Source organism: Peromyscus maniculatus, chromosome 21 (assembly GCF_049852395.1).
Source record: "Peromyscus maniculatus bairdii isolate BWxNUB_F1_BW_parent chromosome 21, HU_Pman_BW_mat_3.1, whole genome shotgun sequence".
Lineage (NCBI taxonomy): Eukaryota > Metazoa > Chordata > Mammalia > Rodentia > Cricetidae > Peromyscus > Peromyscus maniculatus.
This window is the reverse complement of record NC_134872.1, coordinates 33,367,434-33,384,350: the sequence shown is the minus strand read 5'-3', so window position 1 is coordinate 33,384,350 and position 16,917 is coordinate 33,367,434. Positions and strand designations below refer to the sequence as shown.

The window sequence follows — 16,917 nt, the reverse complement described above, 5'->3', positions numbered from 1 at the left end:
TTAGGGTAGGGCCACCATCTTAGACCACCTGCTGCACTCAGTTCCAGGAAGGACCTCAGGAATGTGCCATGACAGCTTGAACAGATACAGCTCAGTATGCTCCTGCAGACATCCTGTCTGCAGTTTACGGCCCTTGAAGCTATCTAGATAATCCTGCTGAGCAATCCAAATAATCCTATTCAGCTGACTGTGGTTTCCCGCCAAAAGTTGAATCCAATGATTTCAAATGTGACTTCGCACCGAAAGTCTAGACCAATAGTTTCACAAAAATCACCTTGCCCCATATCCCTTCTACCCAGTCCCAAGCATGTAATTCCTGGCTTGTGGTTTTTCCCTATTAAAAACTCTCTACACCTGGGGTCTTGGCCGCCAGCACATTTCCTTCCATCTGCGGTGAGGTGGCCCAGGTTGAACCTGACAATAAAAGGACCCTTATGTGCTTGCATCGGAAACCGGCTCCTTGGTAGTCTCTGGGGGTTTCTCGGAATGGGTACAACAGTACCAGGACCTGTCTAGGATAAGGGAGAGTGGAAGACCTAAGGACAAGCCTTATTATAGGCTTTTCCCACAGGAAGGAATGGATAGGGCCTAGGAAGCAGGCTTAGGATTGGCTGACCAGGGTGATTTCCATGGGCTGTGGGGTGTAGGGATTATTACTAGTTGTTTGGTGTCTGAACTTGTGATGATTAGGGCTGGGGGTAGTAACCCACAGTCTGAGAACCCATGGAGAAGGTTGTAGATATAATCCCTAGGTAGGTGAGTTTACATTCAGAGTTTACATTCACAGGTGAGTAATTCCCGTCACTAGGAACTGTGCAATTTCCCCAGAGACAGCAAGGCCCCAGATGACAACACATTAGGATGAAAAGACAAGATTAATACTGACTCACCAGGGAAACAAACATTATGCCAGGCCTTGGAAGGCAGTCTGGATGTCACATGAGCAGAAAAGGGAAACTCTTACCTGAAGCCTGCCTTTCTTATTAAAATGAACCTAGTCATTTTGCCATCAAGTGACCAATTGGACTCTGACAACTGAGGCCATATTGAATGTTTATTGTTGGTCTACACTTCTGTCAGATGAGAACAAATGAGTTGGTGGGTATTTGGCAGAGACAGCAGCGAGATCAGCATTGGTAAGTGGGAGTCTGGGCTGCTATACCTAGGGGCAGCCTCAGCCTCGAAGCTTGGTTAACCATGACATGACAGGTACTTTCTCATCACCTCCATGCCAACAACTTAAAGAAGGAGTGTCTCATGCTGCTCATGGCTTCATAGGCTTCTGTTCACTGTGGTGGGAAAAATGGTGGAGCATTTCCATTCCCGAAGACAGAAGCAGAGCAAAGCAGCAGCAAGATGGAGCCAAGGCATGACACAGCCCCCAAAGAGACACCCACACTGACCTGCCTCTAACCAGGCTCCACTTTCCACAGTTCAATTGCTTACCAACACTCCGCTCAAAACGGGATTGTTTTGATTGGGCTGTATCGGGGATTGAATCTATTCAAGTTTGAATCCACCAATGACTTAAACCATTCATTAAGTCAGAGCCCTCATGGTCTCTGGAAACACCCTCACAGACACACCCTGATGTGGGCTTCCTTAATTTCCTGGCAGATCTCAACCCAGCCTCCAATTAAGATTAACTTTCAGTTTACCAAACGGACTTGTGATCAAGCTGCTTTCTACATATCCTGCTCCCAACTTTGGCCAGAGAAGCTTGTGTTCCACAAGAGGCAGTGGTTAATCCAGCAACTGATAACTGCTAGTCCGTGTGCTGAGAATAAGTGACTGGCTGTGGAGTGTTCAGCCCTCAGCGGGACATATTTATAAATCCCCCGTAAGCCTCGGAGGAACGCCAGAGTGGGAAGGAACGGAATGGAAGAGTAGGGCGCAGTGCTCTGAATTGCTGCGTTCTCGACCCGACAGAGCAGTTACACCCGAGAACTCACTGCCGCTATGGTTACCCGCACAAGGGCAAGCCAGAAAAGATCTGTCAGCCTTTTAGGGAGCAGCACTGATCAGACTCAGTGGGACTGGGAGAAAAATCGGAGAGGACATGGCGGTGGGAGAGCAATGGGTTGGGGTGTGGCGGAGGGGAGAGGCAGGGAGTTGAGGTGGATAGAACCAAGTCGCATGATATACACATATGAAATTGTCAAAGAATAAGTAAAAGATACTTTAAAAAAAATCAGCCGTCATAGGTGGCCATTACATGTGGTCACCCTGACGTCAATGGGATAGTAAGTGACAAAGGCTGATCGCAATGAGACGTTTGAGTCATCTTGTCTGCTCGTTTGTTTAGTGTGATGGTTTTCATTAGGAAAGTCCTATAAGCCACCTTCTTCTAGGGACATTTACTAAAACCCAAAGACATTTCTTGTCAGAGGCCAGAGCTGCCACTAAGTGTCCTGTAGCAGCTCAGAACTCTGGTGGGGACAGCTGAGTGCACTCGATATCACATGCTGAGGTCCTCACCCTTCACAGTCACTTCCACATGAGTGACCAGTTGCCTCCTAGAACCTGATGTTTCTCGTCTCCCGAGTTTGTTTCTTCTGGGCCCCTGACCAGTCAGAGAGCTATTCACCACTTCTCCATCTCATACCATTTCCTCAGGCAGGGAGCCAGGATTCTTACCCAAGCTCTGGCCTTTGGGACAGTTTTCCTTTGTCACTGCCTTTCAAGTCATGGCTTATTCTTTCCTTTATTATCATATTCTTTGAAATATGTATGATATTATATCCATATATATGGATATATTTCACATACTATATATAGTTTGTGAAATGTTAATTATATCTATCTCATTCTCCCTCCAATTTCCTCTGAATCCCCTCAACATATCCCTCTCATAGCTTCATTTCTCCTCCTCTTTCTTATTTTCAGTAACACACTAGGTTCAATTAGTGCTGCCCACGTGTGCATGGCTCCGGGGCCATCCACTGGACCAGGGAAACCTGCCAGTGGCTACAGTCTCAACGAATGAGTCTCCCTTCCTCAGCAGCTATCAACTGCCAATAGCTCCTTAATATGGGGTGGGATCCAGCAAGAGGACCTCCCTGATCTCTGTCAGTCAGGCATGGTTTAAAGCAGTGTACTTATTGTCCATTTGAAGTTTCCTTCATTCACATACCAAACCAGTTCATTTGGAAATTCACCTCCAGGCTTTCCTTTCTGTCTTTTCTTCTTCCTCCTCTCTCTCTCTCTCTCTCTCTCTCTCTCTCTCTCTCTCTCTCTCTCTCTCTCACACACACACACACACACACACACACACACACCTCCCCCCCACAGAGCCATGACCATGAGTCAAGATTAGGGGAGCCAGCCCCATAGAGGTAGATGCTACAAAGGGCATGAATACCTGCTCACGCAGCTTGGTGGTCCTCTAGTCCTGGTTGTGCTCAATCCTAGATGTACCAATTTCTCCTAAGACCTTACACATAGTTGCTCTTGAGTCCACTCAATCTTATGGCTTGGTATGTCTGCAGAACTGGGTGATGATAGGCAATGACCTGCTTCGTCATTGGCTTATCTGTTGGGTTCAAAGGATACAACTCATTCAGGACTGAACAGCCCAGGAGAAGTGATTTAAAAAAAAAACTGTGTAATTCTTCACTGAACACAGTGTCTTAGTTCACTTTGTGTTACTGTTAACTGAATACGAAAAAAACCTGCATAATTTTTAATAAGTGAAATTTATTTTGAAAAGTTAAGAATCAGAGCACTAGCAACTGAAAAGGGACTTCTTGCTAGGTCATAATAGCAGTGAGTGACATATGGATTCAAGGGGTAAATGCCTGTCCAAGTAGCTCAGATATCTTCAGACATTACAACAGAGGGCAAATGAGTTACTATAACCTTGGGGAAAATTGTACAGGAATTGAGGGAGCAAGTGTGCTACTTCACATCTCTTCCTCCTCTTATAAAGTCCCTAATCCCACCACAGGGGCCTCATCTTCATCACCTCCTCCAACCCCGGTTACCTCTTGTATTGGTTAGTTTTCTGTTCCTGTGGATAAAACACCATGACCAAAAGCAACCTATGGAAGAAAGAGCTTATTTTGGCTCGTGATTATAGAAGGATGAGTCTATCATGCTCGGGAGGTGTGGCAGCAAACAAAACAGGAAGCTGAGGGGTCGCATCTTCAACAGAAAGCAGAAAGCAGAGAGCACAAACCGGAAGTGGAGTGAGTCGACAAACTCTCAAAGCCCACCCCCGGTGACACACATCCTTCAGCAAGGCTCCATTTTGGAATAATCCTTTCATACACTGTGAAGATGTGGCACTTGGATTGGTTTAATAAAAAGATGGATGGCCAACAGCTAGGTAGGATTCCCTGGCAGAGAGGATGCTGGGAAGAAGAAGGGGAGACACAGAGCAGGCAGGGTGGGCTGTATGGTGATGAGGTAATAAAGCCACGAGACAGAAAGTACATGAATAGAAATGGGTTAATTTAATTTATAAGACCTAGTTAGAAACATGCCTAAGCTAAGGTTGAGCTTTCATAATTAATATGTCTCTATGTCTTTTTCTGTGAGCTGGAGACTCAAAAAAAGGCCTGACTACAAGGCTCCAGCACCTAAACCTCCTCAAATACTGCCACCAACCAGAGACAATGTGTTCAAATATGAGAGCCTGGGGGGACATCTCTCATTTAAACCACCATCCATCCCAAATACCAGCAACATATGAATGTGAAGGTTACATTTCTAACACAGGAACTTTTGGGGAACACATGAAGACTATAGCAGACAGCATTGTTGCTATAAATCCTCAGGGTTCCATGATGCAACTCTCCATTGGAGCTTGTTACAAACTCCATACATCACCTTTTCCTGATGCTGATACTCTCAATACTGCTGGATGCAAATGGCATGTGTGGATGCCCCAAAGCCAAGAGCCCTTGCAAAGTCTTCTTGTGAGCCTCACTCAAGCATGGGAGACATGGGTGACACTTGGTATCCAGATGGAAGCAATTAGCAACATGATGTAAAACCAGCTGCTCCTAAACACTGGAAAGGCCCATTGTGCATCACGGTTCTTTCTTCATTGCTAGAAGTCAAGATGGAAATTTTTGTCTTTGCTTTAGAGAGGATATCCTTTTCCACAGAAACCCTAGAAACTTTACCCATGTTACCTACTCTTCAATATTTTCTCCTTCCTTTTGAGAAGGTGTCTTCTTGTGTACTCCAGGCTGGCCTCAAAATGCCCATCTACCTGCCTCAGCTTCCCCAGCACTGAGATTACAGGCATGCACCACCTCAGCAGGATATAGAGAAGGCATTTCTTTTTTGTTTTCTTGTGATTGAACATTTGTTCATACATCAGGGGGTCCATGGATCTAGATGAAGAGATCCAGACCCACTTCGAATTATGAGCAGGGACTTCTAAGCCAACCAACGCACTATCTCCTGTTTTGAAGTAACAGGAGACTATATTCCAGGAAGTTATAAGTAATAAAAGTTTATTATGTTTCAGTTAATGTATTATTACACATACAGGAGGAGGCTGGGAAGCCAAAGATAGTCAACACACTTGGAAAGGCCTTCATGTTGCATCATGCCATGGTAGAAGGTGCCACATGGCAATAGAGAGCAAATGAGGACTGGACATACCTACTCCTCTGATAGGACATGAGTTCATCGATGTGTGTAGAGTTGGTCCTCATGACCTATTTACCTCTTAAAGACCTGACCTCTCAAAACTGTTGTATTAGGAATTGGACTTCTAACACATGAACTTCGGGACAGACCTTCCAACTGTATTCCTTAATGATAAAGAGTTTGTCAGAGGGAGGAGAGGGGGTGAAGTTCTAGGAATGTTCACAGAGTGGGAAGGCATCAAGGGTCCTAACTAGAGAGAGCCACTGGAACTGTGGCTCTCCCAATAAGCAGAAATGAAGTCAGTACATCCTGGAGCTGTCCAGCAATCCTTTCCTTCCCTCTCCTTGTGACAAAGTGGTCCTGGGAGAGGACAAGGAACAAAAGAGCTCTCCTCTCTCAAACTTGGGGCTGGGTACTTTAACAGCAATCAGTTGAGCTCCTGAAATGGCTCCTTTTCAGTGGTTCTCATTCTGTGGGTCACAACCCCTTGGTGTGCGGGGTGTGTGTGTGTGTGTGTCATGTACAAGATAGCCTGCATATCAGATATTTACATTACTATTCATGGCAGTAGCAGAATTATAGTTATGAAGTAGTAACAAAATACTTTTATGGTTGGCGGTCACCACGACACGAGGAACTGTATTAAAGGGTCATAGCATCCGGAAGGTAGAGAACCATTGTTCTAGATGAAGGTAAGGGATGGTGGGTAACTTTGCTAGCTTTTGAAAGTTTCATCACATCAACCTCTCACTATGGAGATGGCTGCAAGTTGTCTTCCAAAGGAGAAATTCCTGGGATGTGGTAGTTAATCTACATTGTCAACACAACTGGAATTTAGAAACACCATGGTCTCATACTTCTAGATGTATCCTTGTATGTGTTTCCAGTAATATTTAACTGAGGAGGGAGACGAGACCTATCCTAAATGTGGACTGCACTATTCTATGGCCTAGAACAAAAAGGGGCAAATGAGCTGAGCATCAGCATTCGCTGTCTTGACTGGGAACATAACATGATCAATTATCACAGGCTGCTGCCACCACACTTTCGTGACTGTGATAGATGACATCCTTAAACTGTGAGCAGAAATAAACCTTCCTCCTTCCATTCCTTCTTATCAGATATTTTCTGTCACAGTAGCAAGTACATTAACTGATAAATATGTGTTTGAATTTTCCTCTCCTCTACTTGGTGCTCTGCCAGACTCACAGATTTGGGGGCTTGGGGGTTCCTTATTGACACCTACAGTATGCCTTACAACATTGACCGTAACCAGAAAACACAGTTTGTGACCACAGAAATTCATGCGCTGGGCTATTCCTACCCCAAGCTCCCCTACCTAGAAGCAGCATTAATTAATAGGATGCTGGAATGGTGTTCTGAAGGCTCAGTGATGGGAGCAGATGGGAGGCACCATCCTTAAAGCTGTTGATGACTTGATTAGGCATCTGCCTCAAACCCACGGCCAGGGTTTGGTGGTTTCTGCCCAGAAGCCAGATACATGGTCTAGGAAACAAAGAGTTGTGTTAGCAATGTCTCTGAGTCCATTAGACCTAAAAGAACACTGGAACAATTTCATCTCATCCTGGGATCTTGGAATCAGTGGGTTTGAAAGTGTTAGATTCCACAGCATAGTATGTCACCAGAGAACACGTTAGACAGTGAGCTTGGGCCTTGGCCTTCATACTGCCAACCTAAAATGTCGACATAGAATCACCAGGCTGATCAGGAATATCAGTGTACAGAAATATGGGAAAGCTTTAGGTTACTGCCATGCAGTAGAGATGGGAGGGGAGTGTTCTGTTGATATCCCAGTGGATTCATGGAGCCACAGGCTTGTAAATAGTCCTCAACCGTAGAAGACTATGACCAAATCAAGGCCATCAAGAACTCAAAGCTCTCTGGGTCAAAAGTTTGTGTTCTGCCATCTAACAGAGAGCTTCCTCCCACTGAGGTGCCCCGGAAGTCACCTGTTCTTCCCTCATCAGGCCTGAGGAGTAGCCGCAGAGGAGGGAACTCTGCAGGCATATTTGTGTTGTTCTCTTTGCCCTCCCTGCTACCCATGCCCCAGGATCCACTTGCGGCTAAAATCAGAGGTTCCACATGGGCACCTGGCTGGACTACACCACCAGAGATAATTCAACACATAGTGAGGCTTCTCACTTCCCTTTGTAAAGTTACCTTTCCAAACTGAACCAAGAACAGGTGTAGGCAGTCTGTACAGGAGAGTCCTCACGGACCCCAGGGATCCCATCTCCAGTTTTCTCCACCCTGTGTGGCTGGGATGCCCACCCTTCACATACCGGTCTACCAGGTCCCTTCCATTCTGCCTCCTTGATGGAATCAGCCAATGGGGGCATCAGCAGGAGGCTAGAGGTCATCAACCCCCCTGCTGTGTCCCTTGGCTGGGAGTCCTACCTGGCTGTTCTTAGCAGGAATGTTCATAGCCCTCTCTCTTAGCCTCTTCATGTTTTAGAATGGTTGAATGTGTCTCCCAAATTTCACGTGTTTGGAATTTAATCCCCAAGTTCATGACCTCAAGGTTTTGAGGTGGGCCTTTTGAGGAGTTGTTTGGGCCATCAAAGCCCTGGCTCCTTTCATGGCAGTGTGTTATTGCAGAATGGTTTTGTCAGAAGGCAGCTCTGTCACATCAGGTGATGTCTACCGCCATGTTGTGTTGCAGCATGAAGGCTTCATCAGCTCTGACTAGATGCCTGCATCATCCTCCGAGACTTCTCAGCCTCAGCAGAGCTCTAGGATATGGCAGATTTAGGATTTGCTACCCTGTCTGTGTAATGCTGTGCCCTGGTCTTTTTCTATTCCATCACGAACTTACCTTTGAAGAGAAGGTCATTCCCTGTCTCTGAAATCACAGAACGAAGACGAGACATTCTCCTATTAACGAATTCTCATTTCATTGATTCAGCAGCCTCAAATGTGGCCCCCAAAACTGTGAGCCCAATGGAGAGGCCTCTGAAGGAAGGAGCAGCTACGATTTATATTTCTCTGAAATTTCCATTGTCTGTAGGAGAGGAGAGAGAGAGAGAGAGAGAGAGAGAGAGAGAGAGAGAGAGACAGACAGACAGACAGACAGACAGACAGACACAGAGAGAGAGAGAGACAGAGAGAGAGACAGAGAGAGAGAGAGAGAGACAGAGAGACAGAGAGAGACACAGAGAGAGAGAGAATAGAAAAAATATTGTCTACCAAATCACCTTAGCAGATGCATGGCTTGTTTCATGGGAGCAGAATGGCATGTTCGGTAATGGCTCTGGTTACAAAATGTGTCCTAGGGTCATTATTTATAATGGGCAGCAACAAAAAGCAGTAACAAAGCTGGCGCACAGCAACGGGCAGTGTAAAATTTTAATTGAGAGGCATTTTCTGGATTTTGATTTTAAGTGTCCTGTTGTTAAAAAGGAAAGCAGCTTTCCAGAAGATGAGCATTATGACAGAAGTGAGTGCCTGGCAGGTTTGCTTGAGACGCCAAGGAAAGAGATGCTCGCCAGATCTCTTCCCCCCTGACACTTAAATTACATCACCATCAATGATGACATCTAATTATACATCATCTGGGAGCAACTGACCAGTCCTGTTGCAAGATCAACTCCAAAGAGCCCGTCCGGCACTTACTCTGTGCTGGGCATGTGCATGGGCCTGCAGAGACAGTGACATCCACCTGAGATCCTGCACCACTGTACAGGATGGACCCTTGGCTCTGCCGAATGCAGAGCTGGTGCTCGTTCTTGGAAGACAGCAGAATGGGGACCCTAAGAGGGTGGGACATACAGAAAGTGGGGAAGATTAGTTGAACGAGACAAAAACAATAAAAAAGTATACTGTAAAGAGTCCGCCTTGGTCAGGACTAAAGAAGAGAGTCTGAAGCAGTAAAATAGAGAAATATAGAAAATGACGGTGATATATTAGAGTGCTCATGGGATTGTGGTGGTTAAGAGGTCACACAGTGTGTCATTTGCTAGACGGATAACGGGGAGCCACTGGTTTAGTTCTAATCCAAACCTGAGGCCTGAGAACCAGAGGGCTGATGGCCAAAGGATAACAGAAGATTGTCCCAGCTCAAGAACCTGAAATTGGCTTCCTCCTCCTATTTGTTTAATATGGGGACTAAATGGATTGGATGGTGCCAACTGAAACTGAGGATGGTGAATTTCTCTATCCCATATACTGATTCTAGCACATCTCTTTTGGAAACACACACACACACACACACACACACACACACACACACACACACACACACACACACTTTTTTTTCCAGCTGTCTGGGCATCCCTTAGGCTCGTCAGTTTGGCACATAAGATGAACCACTGCAGAAGCTATATAAAAAATAATTACTGCTTGGCTTTCAACTTGTAAATTTTGATTCATTAGCAGACTGTGAAACCCAAGTAATGTTTTTAGGAGAAAAAAAAAACAGTACAACCAACTAGGAAGTATCAGTGTGCAGGGTGTGTATTAAGGCCAGTATTATTTCATCAACATCTGAATATGGCTTTCCATAGGTAGATACTGTGTGCCTGGCTCACAATGTGTATTTCTTATTGTAGGGGACAGTTCAAACAAGAGTGTAAAACTCTGACTTAAGTCACTATAAAACTACAGGGCCTGTGTAGCTAGCCCATTACATTAATCTCCTTTTGCTGAAACAGAAATTCTCTCCTTTGTCTGTACATTGTTTAATATTTTTGTTATCTATCACTTTGACTATCCAAACTTCATGGCACTAAGCAACCTTACCACACTGTGCTTACAGAGTTGGGGAATCAGGAATCTGGTCACATTATCAAGGGGGTTGCAGTTCTCTCTGTGACGCTGGGTGTCTCACTTGGCAAGACTCAACAACAGGAGGGTTCCTGAGGGTTGGGCATGCCAATCATCTGGAGGCATCTTCGTTCCCCCATCTGGTGCCTGGACTGAGATGCCAGCAAGGCTGAGACTGTTGACCTCAGTATATCTTCTTGAGTTCTCCATGTTTCTGGGGCTGGTGTCTCCGTTAGAGGGAACTCTGAAGGCGAGCCCTCCAAGTGAGCCAGATGTACCGCCAGCCCTTTACCAATTAACCTCAGAAGGTTACCTATCAGTTCTTCCATTATTTTCTCTTGGTTGGCAAACCCATCCAGATCACCTTCTCGATATAAAAAACACTCCCTATGACATTCTCAATGTTCTTAGTTTCCAACCAGTACATGTAAGCTTCCTTGTTGTTAGGACAACTGGATTTCCTTTGGTGTGGGAGAGTAAGTGGCCCAAATTCTTCATGATGCATAGGGCACTTTGTGGTTAATAATCTACTGTTCATTATAATGATCTGTAGTCCCTATAAGAGTAAATGAGCTGGAACCACAGATATATTTACTGCCTTAATTTAGTTGCTAGCATTAGGCTTCTTTTAAAGTATTTTCTCTCCATTTGGATGGAATTTCTTTCATCCGAGCTTATCTTCAATGTCAATAAGTTTAGCACTCCTCAACAGCTGGAAGCCTAGATATTATACATCTCCCCACCTATTAATCTTCTGTAAGTTGATCTTTATAGTTATGGAGCCCATTCATCACTGCGAGCTGTCCGCTTACATTTGTATGGTCTTCCATTTAGCTAACCGAACTCTCTTTCTTTATCTAGTCTAAAGTTCTTTGTCATTTTAATGGTTTATAGAGTTCTCCCTCAGAGCTGCCTCGGAGTGTCAGATTGTCCACAAAGAGCAAATGGATGCTAATAATGTCCCTCGTTATGTCTCGTCTTCACCCATTCCTAAGGCTCTTTGGCAAAGTTATCTCCGAGCATCACACGGTATTCCGTGTTCTGTAAGAACACTTACAATCTGGCAGCTTTTCTCTGAAGAGAAAAGACAGACACCACGCTTCACTTATCGATCTCATCCTACCAAACCGGAAACTGGCTTTACTCTTAGTCATTGTCCTGAGTTTGTCCAGGCAAAGCCCAGTGAAAGGTTTGCAAAACCCCGTGTAATAGGATGTCACGACACAGCAAAGGACAATGGGGTTGACAGGGCAAAGAGAGAAACTAAGGAAGGCACGAGGGACATGAAACAGCCAAGACAGAAGGCGGGGGGATGTGTGCTCGGCTCAGATCTTAAATGCCCCCCAGAAGCCCATATGCCTAAGGTTTGGTCCTCACCTGACTGCACTTTGCGCAGGTGACAGAATCGCTAATGTGTGGGGCAGAAGAGCAGGAAGCTGTGTTACTGGGATGGAGGAGCGGGTGGAAGCTGGGTCCCTGGGGGTGTCCCCTAGAAGGAGACACTGGGACTCTGTCCCGTCTTCTCTCTGCTCCCCAAGCTGCCGTGAGGTGAGTGGCTTTGCTGTGCTGTGAGTTCCCCACCATGACCTTCCACCTCACTTCTCTGTTGCTCCAAAGTCACAGAACCCAAGGGACCACGCAGAACCTCCCAAACCTTCCTTTCTCGAAACTGGGCTCTCGGGTCCTTTCCCACAGTGACGCAAAAATGAGAGACACAACACAGCTCTCATCAGAAAAAGTTAGTGAAGTCCTGAGTCCCACCAGGGTCGGGGGGCTATGGTTCTCACTACAGATGAGAAGAGAGAGCAACCAGGACATGAAAAATCCAAATCAGGATGTCATTATCATGGTGCTGGATGCCCCGGCTCTAGGGCACACAGGCCTCTGCCTCTCGGGGCCCAGGCAAGGATGAGCATGTGAGCAAGTTCAAGTCACCTGTGCCAGCTGCTGGGCTGGCTAAGGACTGGGAGTGACAATGTGGGAGCAAACCCTCTTGGGAGAATGGTTATTGTTTGCTTGTTCTGGGGGTAGTTTGCACAGCATGGGTTTGGGCGATGGTAAGAATGTCACAAGGACAACCAAGACTGAAGATGGGCACCAGCTCAATCCATGAGTTGGGATGCCTGGATGCCTGACAGCTGCCACCATGAATGTGGGGTGGGCAGGCTTCTGGGGACAGCTCACACAGAGTCAGGGCAGTAGGGCATTTTCTAGTCACTGTGGCCAGTTTGGCTGGGAAGGTGGATACAGAGTGGACATTTCCTTCCAGCCTTTAAAGACTGTGCTCTGGAGTCACAAGATAAGGAGAGCCGGGTCCAGAGGGGTTTTTCAGAGGCCTGCCTATAAGTACCTGCATGAATCTCTGCAGGCCTCTGTGAAGAGAAGAGCCATTCGGCTTTCCATATATTCAACTTCTTCTGGAAACAACATGTGTGTGTGTGGGGGGGGGTGCGCCCCTTCCCTCCTCTGAAAACAAGGCTGCAAATCCTTTGGAACGGCAATATCTCTGGGCTTCAATCATTTTGCTTTTCCCATATGGAAGGCTAAGTGCTCACAGTGCCTTCTCAACCTTTCCAGGCCAAGCACTCTACATACATAAATGCCTCCCAGCAGCTACAACAGACAGATTCCATCCATACTCCCAGGTTTTCCCATTGAGAAAATAAGGCACAGAGTTGCCAAGTCATTTGCCCCAGGGCTCACACTACTGACAAGAAGTCAAAGACTGAAAGCCAGGTAGTCTGAGAACATAGTCTTCATTTTGACTTAGCTACCCAACTAGTGCATAGCACTGCTCTGGAAATCACTCACCAAAGGGCACCCCTCTGCCTGCCACCGCTCTGCCACCAGGAAGGACAAGATACATAGAGAGGCCAGGTACCCTCAGTGTGGCCTGGTACCCTCAGTGTGGCCTGAGCCTGTCCTTAGAACGCTGCACTATTGAGGAGCAGGAAGGAACCAATTCTTAAACACATAAAAATTAAGCATAGACCAAGGTCAGGTACTTGGGCATTAATCTCATTCTGTGTGTGGACTCCAGGACTCCAACCAAATCTGGCTCCCTTGGCGGGTGCCAGGCCCCACCCTCAAGACTCCAACTACCTCTGTGGCTTATAAGTTGCGCTTGGGTTCCTAAAGCTAAGAACAGAACTAAAATCCTTGGAATTTAAGTCGACATTCGTTTGTTCTTTTTTTTTTTTTTTTTTTTTTTTCCTGGAAGGACAGGCATCAGTCACATTTGGTCGAGTCTGGGGCACAGACACAGTAGTTTGGTCCTGGCTAGGTCAGTGTTGCTTAGCTCATGGTATATCAAGAGCCCTATAACCGCCAACTCATGGAAAAATTTTTGGGTTCCCTCCCAAGCCAAGCAGCACAGGTGAAGCCCTTAGCACAGGCCTGGGGACCAGGATGCTCCGAAAATAACATTAGTAAGATGCCACCAAGGAATGGAAACTGACACAGCCATCATCTTCTCGAGTGGAGTGGATGAAAGTTGGGAAAATTCTGACATCTCTTGAGGCTGAAAATGGTTTGTCACACTATTTTCCTCCTTTGATTTAAAAAACAAAATAAAATAAAAAGTTTTTAAAATATGAAAAAAAAAATTCAAAATCTTTGCACCAAGACGCGAATGACTGAGTCAAGCCATGGAGTTACTTTTCCGAGAAAGATGCCTATGGGAAATGCCAGCCCGACAGATCTCACTTGCCCAACTCCCCAACCTTGGCGGGTCCCCTAGGTACTAGGGAGAGTGCTTGAGCAGGTGCCACCAGGGGCGGGTCACAAAGGGCTCGGACCCCAGCTATCACCTCTCAGATGGCTCTCCCTTGCCAGCCAGCGCTTTAGGGCACTTAACCTTCAGGTCTGTTCGCCTGTGGAGGTGGCTGGGGCTGGTCTGGGACAGAGGTGTGTCGGCACCGAGGGAGGCGGGCGCGGGGAGCTGGGAGCCAGGCAGCTGAGGCGGGGAGTCTAGCATGTTCCTGGGGTTGCTGGCGGACGCGGGGGTGGGTGGAGACGATCACGATTGAGGAGGAGCACACAGGCGCACTCACCGCCTTTCTCCTTCCCTTCCTCTTCCTCCCACCCCGCCCCCGGGGGGCGGTACCCTGGTCCCTGGGGGAGGTCTGCACCCCCGGAGAGTGGCGGCCCAGAAGGAGGGCTGGGGTTGGGGCGGCTGCGGTGGGTGGCGGACGCCGCGGGCCCCTCCCCCGAGCTCCCTTACTGCCTCCCCCTGCTCCCCGCCCCTCCTCCTCTCCATCCTCCCCATCCTCCTCCTGGTACCCGGCAGCCGCGGCTAGGGGAGCAGCCGGCGGCACCGGGGCCGCTCAGCCTTTGTCTCCGGCCGCGGGGAGCGCCGGGCCCAGCGCAGCGTAAGTGATGGGGGCCGGGACCGGGCTGCGGGGGGCTCGGCGGGGCGGGCCCTGGCGCGGGCGCTGCCGAAGGAGGGGGAATAGAGGGGGAGGCCGGGCCGGAGGAACCTCAGCCGCGATGCTCGGGCGGCGCCGGCGCAGGGGCTCAGAGGGGCGCGTGGCCGGCTCGCGGGGCGCCGCAGCCTCGCGCCCGCGCGGACGTGCGGCTTGGGTGCAAATCCTGTTTTTCCGGGCAGAGGCCACGCGGGGACGGCGGAGGCTGCGAGGACTGGCAGTCATGGAAAAACGGGAGAGGAGCCGGCCCAGCGTCACCGCCGCCACTGTCACCAACCATCACCATCACCACCACCATCACTGGTCGTCGCCCATCCCACTACCCCGCCTCATCCCCCATCTCATCTCCCCGCGCACACTGCCAACTTTGTCAGACCATTTCCTTTGCATCGGGTAATACTTGGACAGACCGATCGCGAGTGAGCGCAGCTGCTGTGGGATGTTCATCTAACAGGCCACTGGGCTGCCTCGGTTTTCCCCGTCAGGGAAAGGGGCCTGCGATGCCGTCTTGGCGGCATAGCCACTAAGGTGGCTCGATATCTGGCTGTTTAATCCCGGTGCTAGAAGGGACAGAGAGCTATGTCTCTCTTGTTAAGGATGAAAGCGACACGGTAGTAGTCATGTCTTCATCAAACCAGAGATTTGAGGTTTAAGACTTTATCTCTTATCTTTTGAGTGTCAAAGTATGAGTATTAATAGCAAAGGAAAACTTAAAGAGATGAAACTTTGAACAAACTATTCCAAAAAAAAAAAAAAAGCAAAATCAGGTAGGAAAATCGCTTCAGCTTGCTAAGGGCAGCATCCGTCTGGAGTGGACAGCATCCCTTTAGTGCTTCTTGTCTGGTGAAGCTCATCATTTTGGACACATAGCATGTACCCCCGGGTGCTTTTCACCCTACCTGAAGAGTGTCTTAATTACTGGGTTTCAAAACTGCCTTTTTGTCAGCTCAGCACAGAATGGTGGGAACAAGCATATTCCTAGAATGGGCCTGGGCATCTGCCTGCTTTTGAAGACACAGTAAGATCCTAAGTCCATTCTTTATTTTCCCTGTTGTTACTGGAATTTTTGGGGAACTCCACTTGGGTTGCCACATGTTATGGGGGCAATAGGGGTTCCTTTTTAAATCTTGTTAATAAAAAAATGAAGAATGACCTCAGAAGGAAATTCGAGGACAATTTCATTTGGGTTTGTATTTTATTTGAACCCCAGGGCAGGCAAGGTGTGAATCTCAGCAGTTTCCAGGAGGAGGAAGATGGAGAAGAGAAAGAGAGACAGCTCTCCCACATGATGGAAGTGGGTCTCAGGGACACTTTCAGAGGAAAAGAGTGAGGAAGCCCAGAGTGTTTGGGGCAGCGTGCTCGGGCCTTTGGCAAGTATCTGAAAGACGGAGAAAGATAAAAAGAAGGGAAAAGGGAAAGTTACGTTTTTTTAAGTGATCCAGAAAATTGAGCGGATTGTAGCAGAGCCACATAGCCAGGAGTTTCTGGGAAGGAAAAATACATTATCTCAAGAAAGGAATAATTATTCCTCCCATCTCTTTGGCATGACTTAAGGTGAATCTGCCTTCCTGAGGGCTGGTCTCTTTGGCCAGGTGACCAATGGGCCCAGCTGGATTAACTCTTGTGCTCTGGGTAGCTTGGAACCTTCTGTCTCCATCCAGGGATAGATCCCATTCTTCTGACCAGGAGGACATATCTTTTCCTTGGTGGCCTCGATCCAGGCTACTGTAATATTCTGTCCTCTGAAGAGGTAGGTCTAGGTCTGCGAGGGTGGCCCTCATGATGCATGAGCCCTGGATCCTGCACCCAGTAGGAAAAATGACATTGTTAAAAACAATGTGGGGCGTGAGAGTGGTCAGCATGCCCTGCGGACGTGTGTGACGTTGTCCATGGACGGGTTTTTAACTCATAAAAAAGAAAAAGAGCTTTAAGACATAAGACAATAAGAACAATAACAAAGACCTACCTGAGCAGCACTTGTCACTAGAAATCGCTCTGATGTTGAAGTGTAATTATGCTTTATATCCTCAGACCTCCCCAGTTTATGAAATGGGGTTTCAAATCAGTAATTTTGTGGAGAAAGGTTTTTCTTGTCTAAAAATGTTCC

General features: G+C 47.4%; 1 protein-coding gene across 2 annotated transcripts in view; it reads left to right on the top strand.

Annotated features, from left to right (window-relative positions):
- Positions 1–14,415: 14,415 nt before the first annotated feature.
- Gpr45 (G protein-coupled receptor 45) overlaps positions 14,416–16,917 on the top strand; it is a 92,499-nt gene continuing 89,997 nt past the window's right edge. The window contains exons 1-2 of one of the 2 annotated variants that reach the window (XR_013046712.1): positions 14,416–14,756; positions 14,993–15,573. The gene's annotated coding sequence lies outside the window, so the exon portion shown is untranslated. Of the gene's footprint in view, positions 14,757–14,992; positions 15,574–16,917 lie in introns of those variants that run through there. The other variant, XM_076557335.1, reaches the window with a different exon arrangement.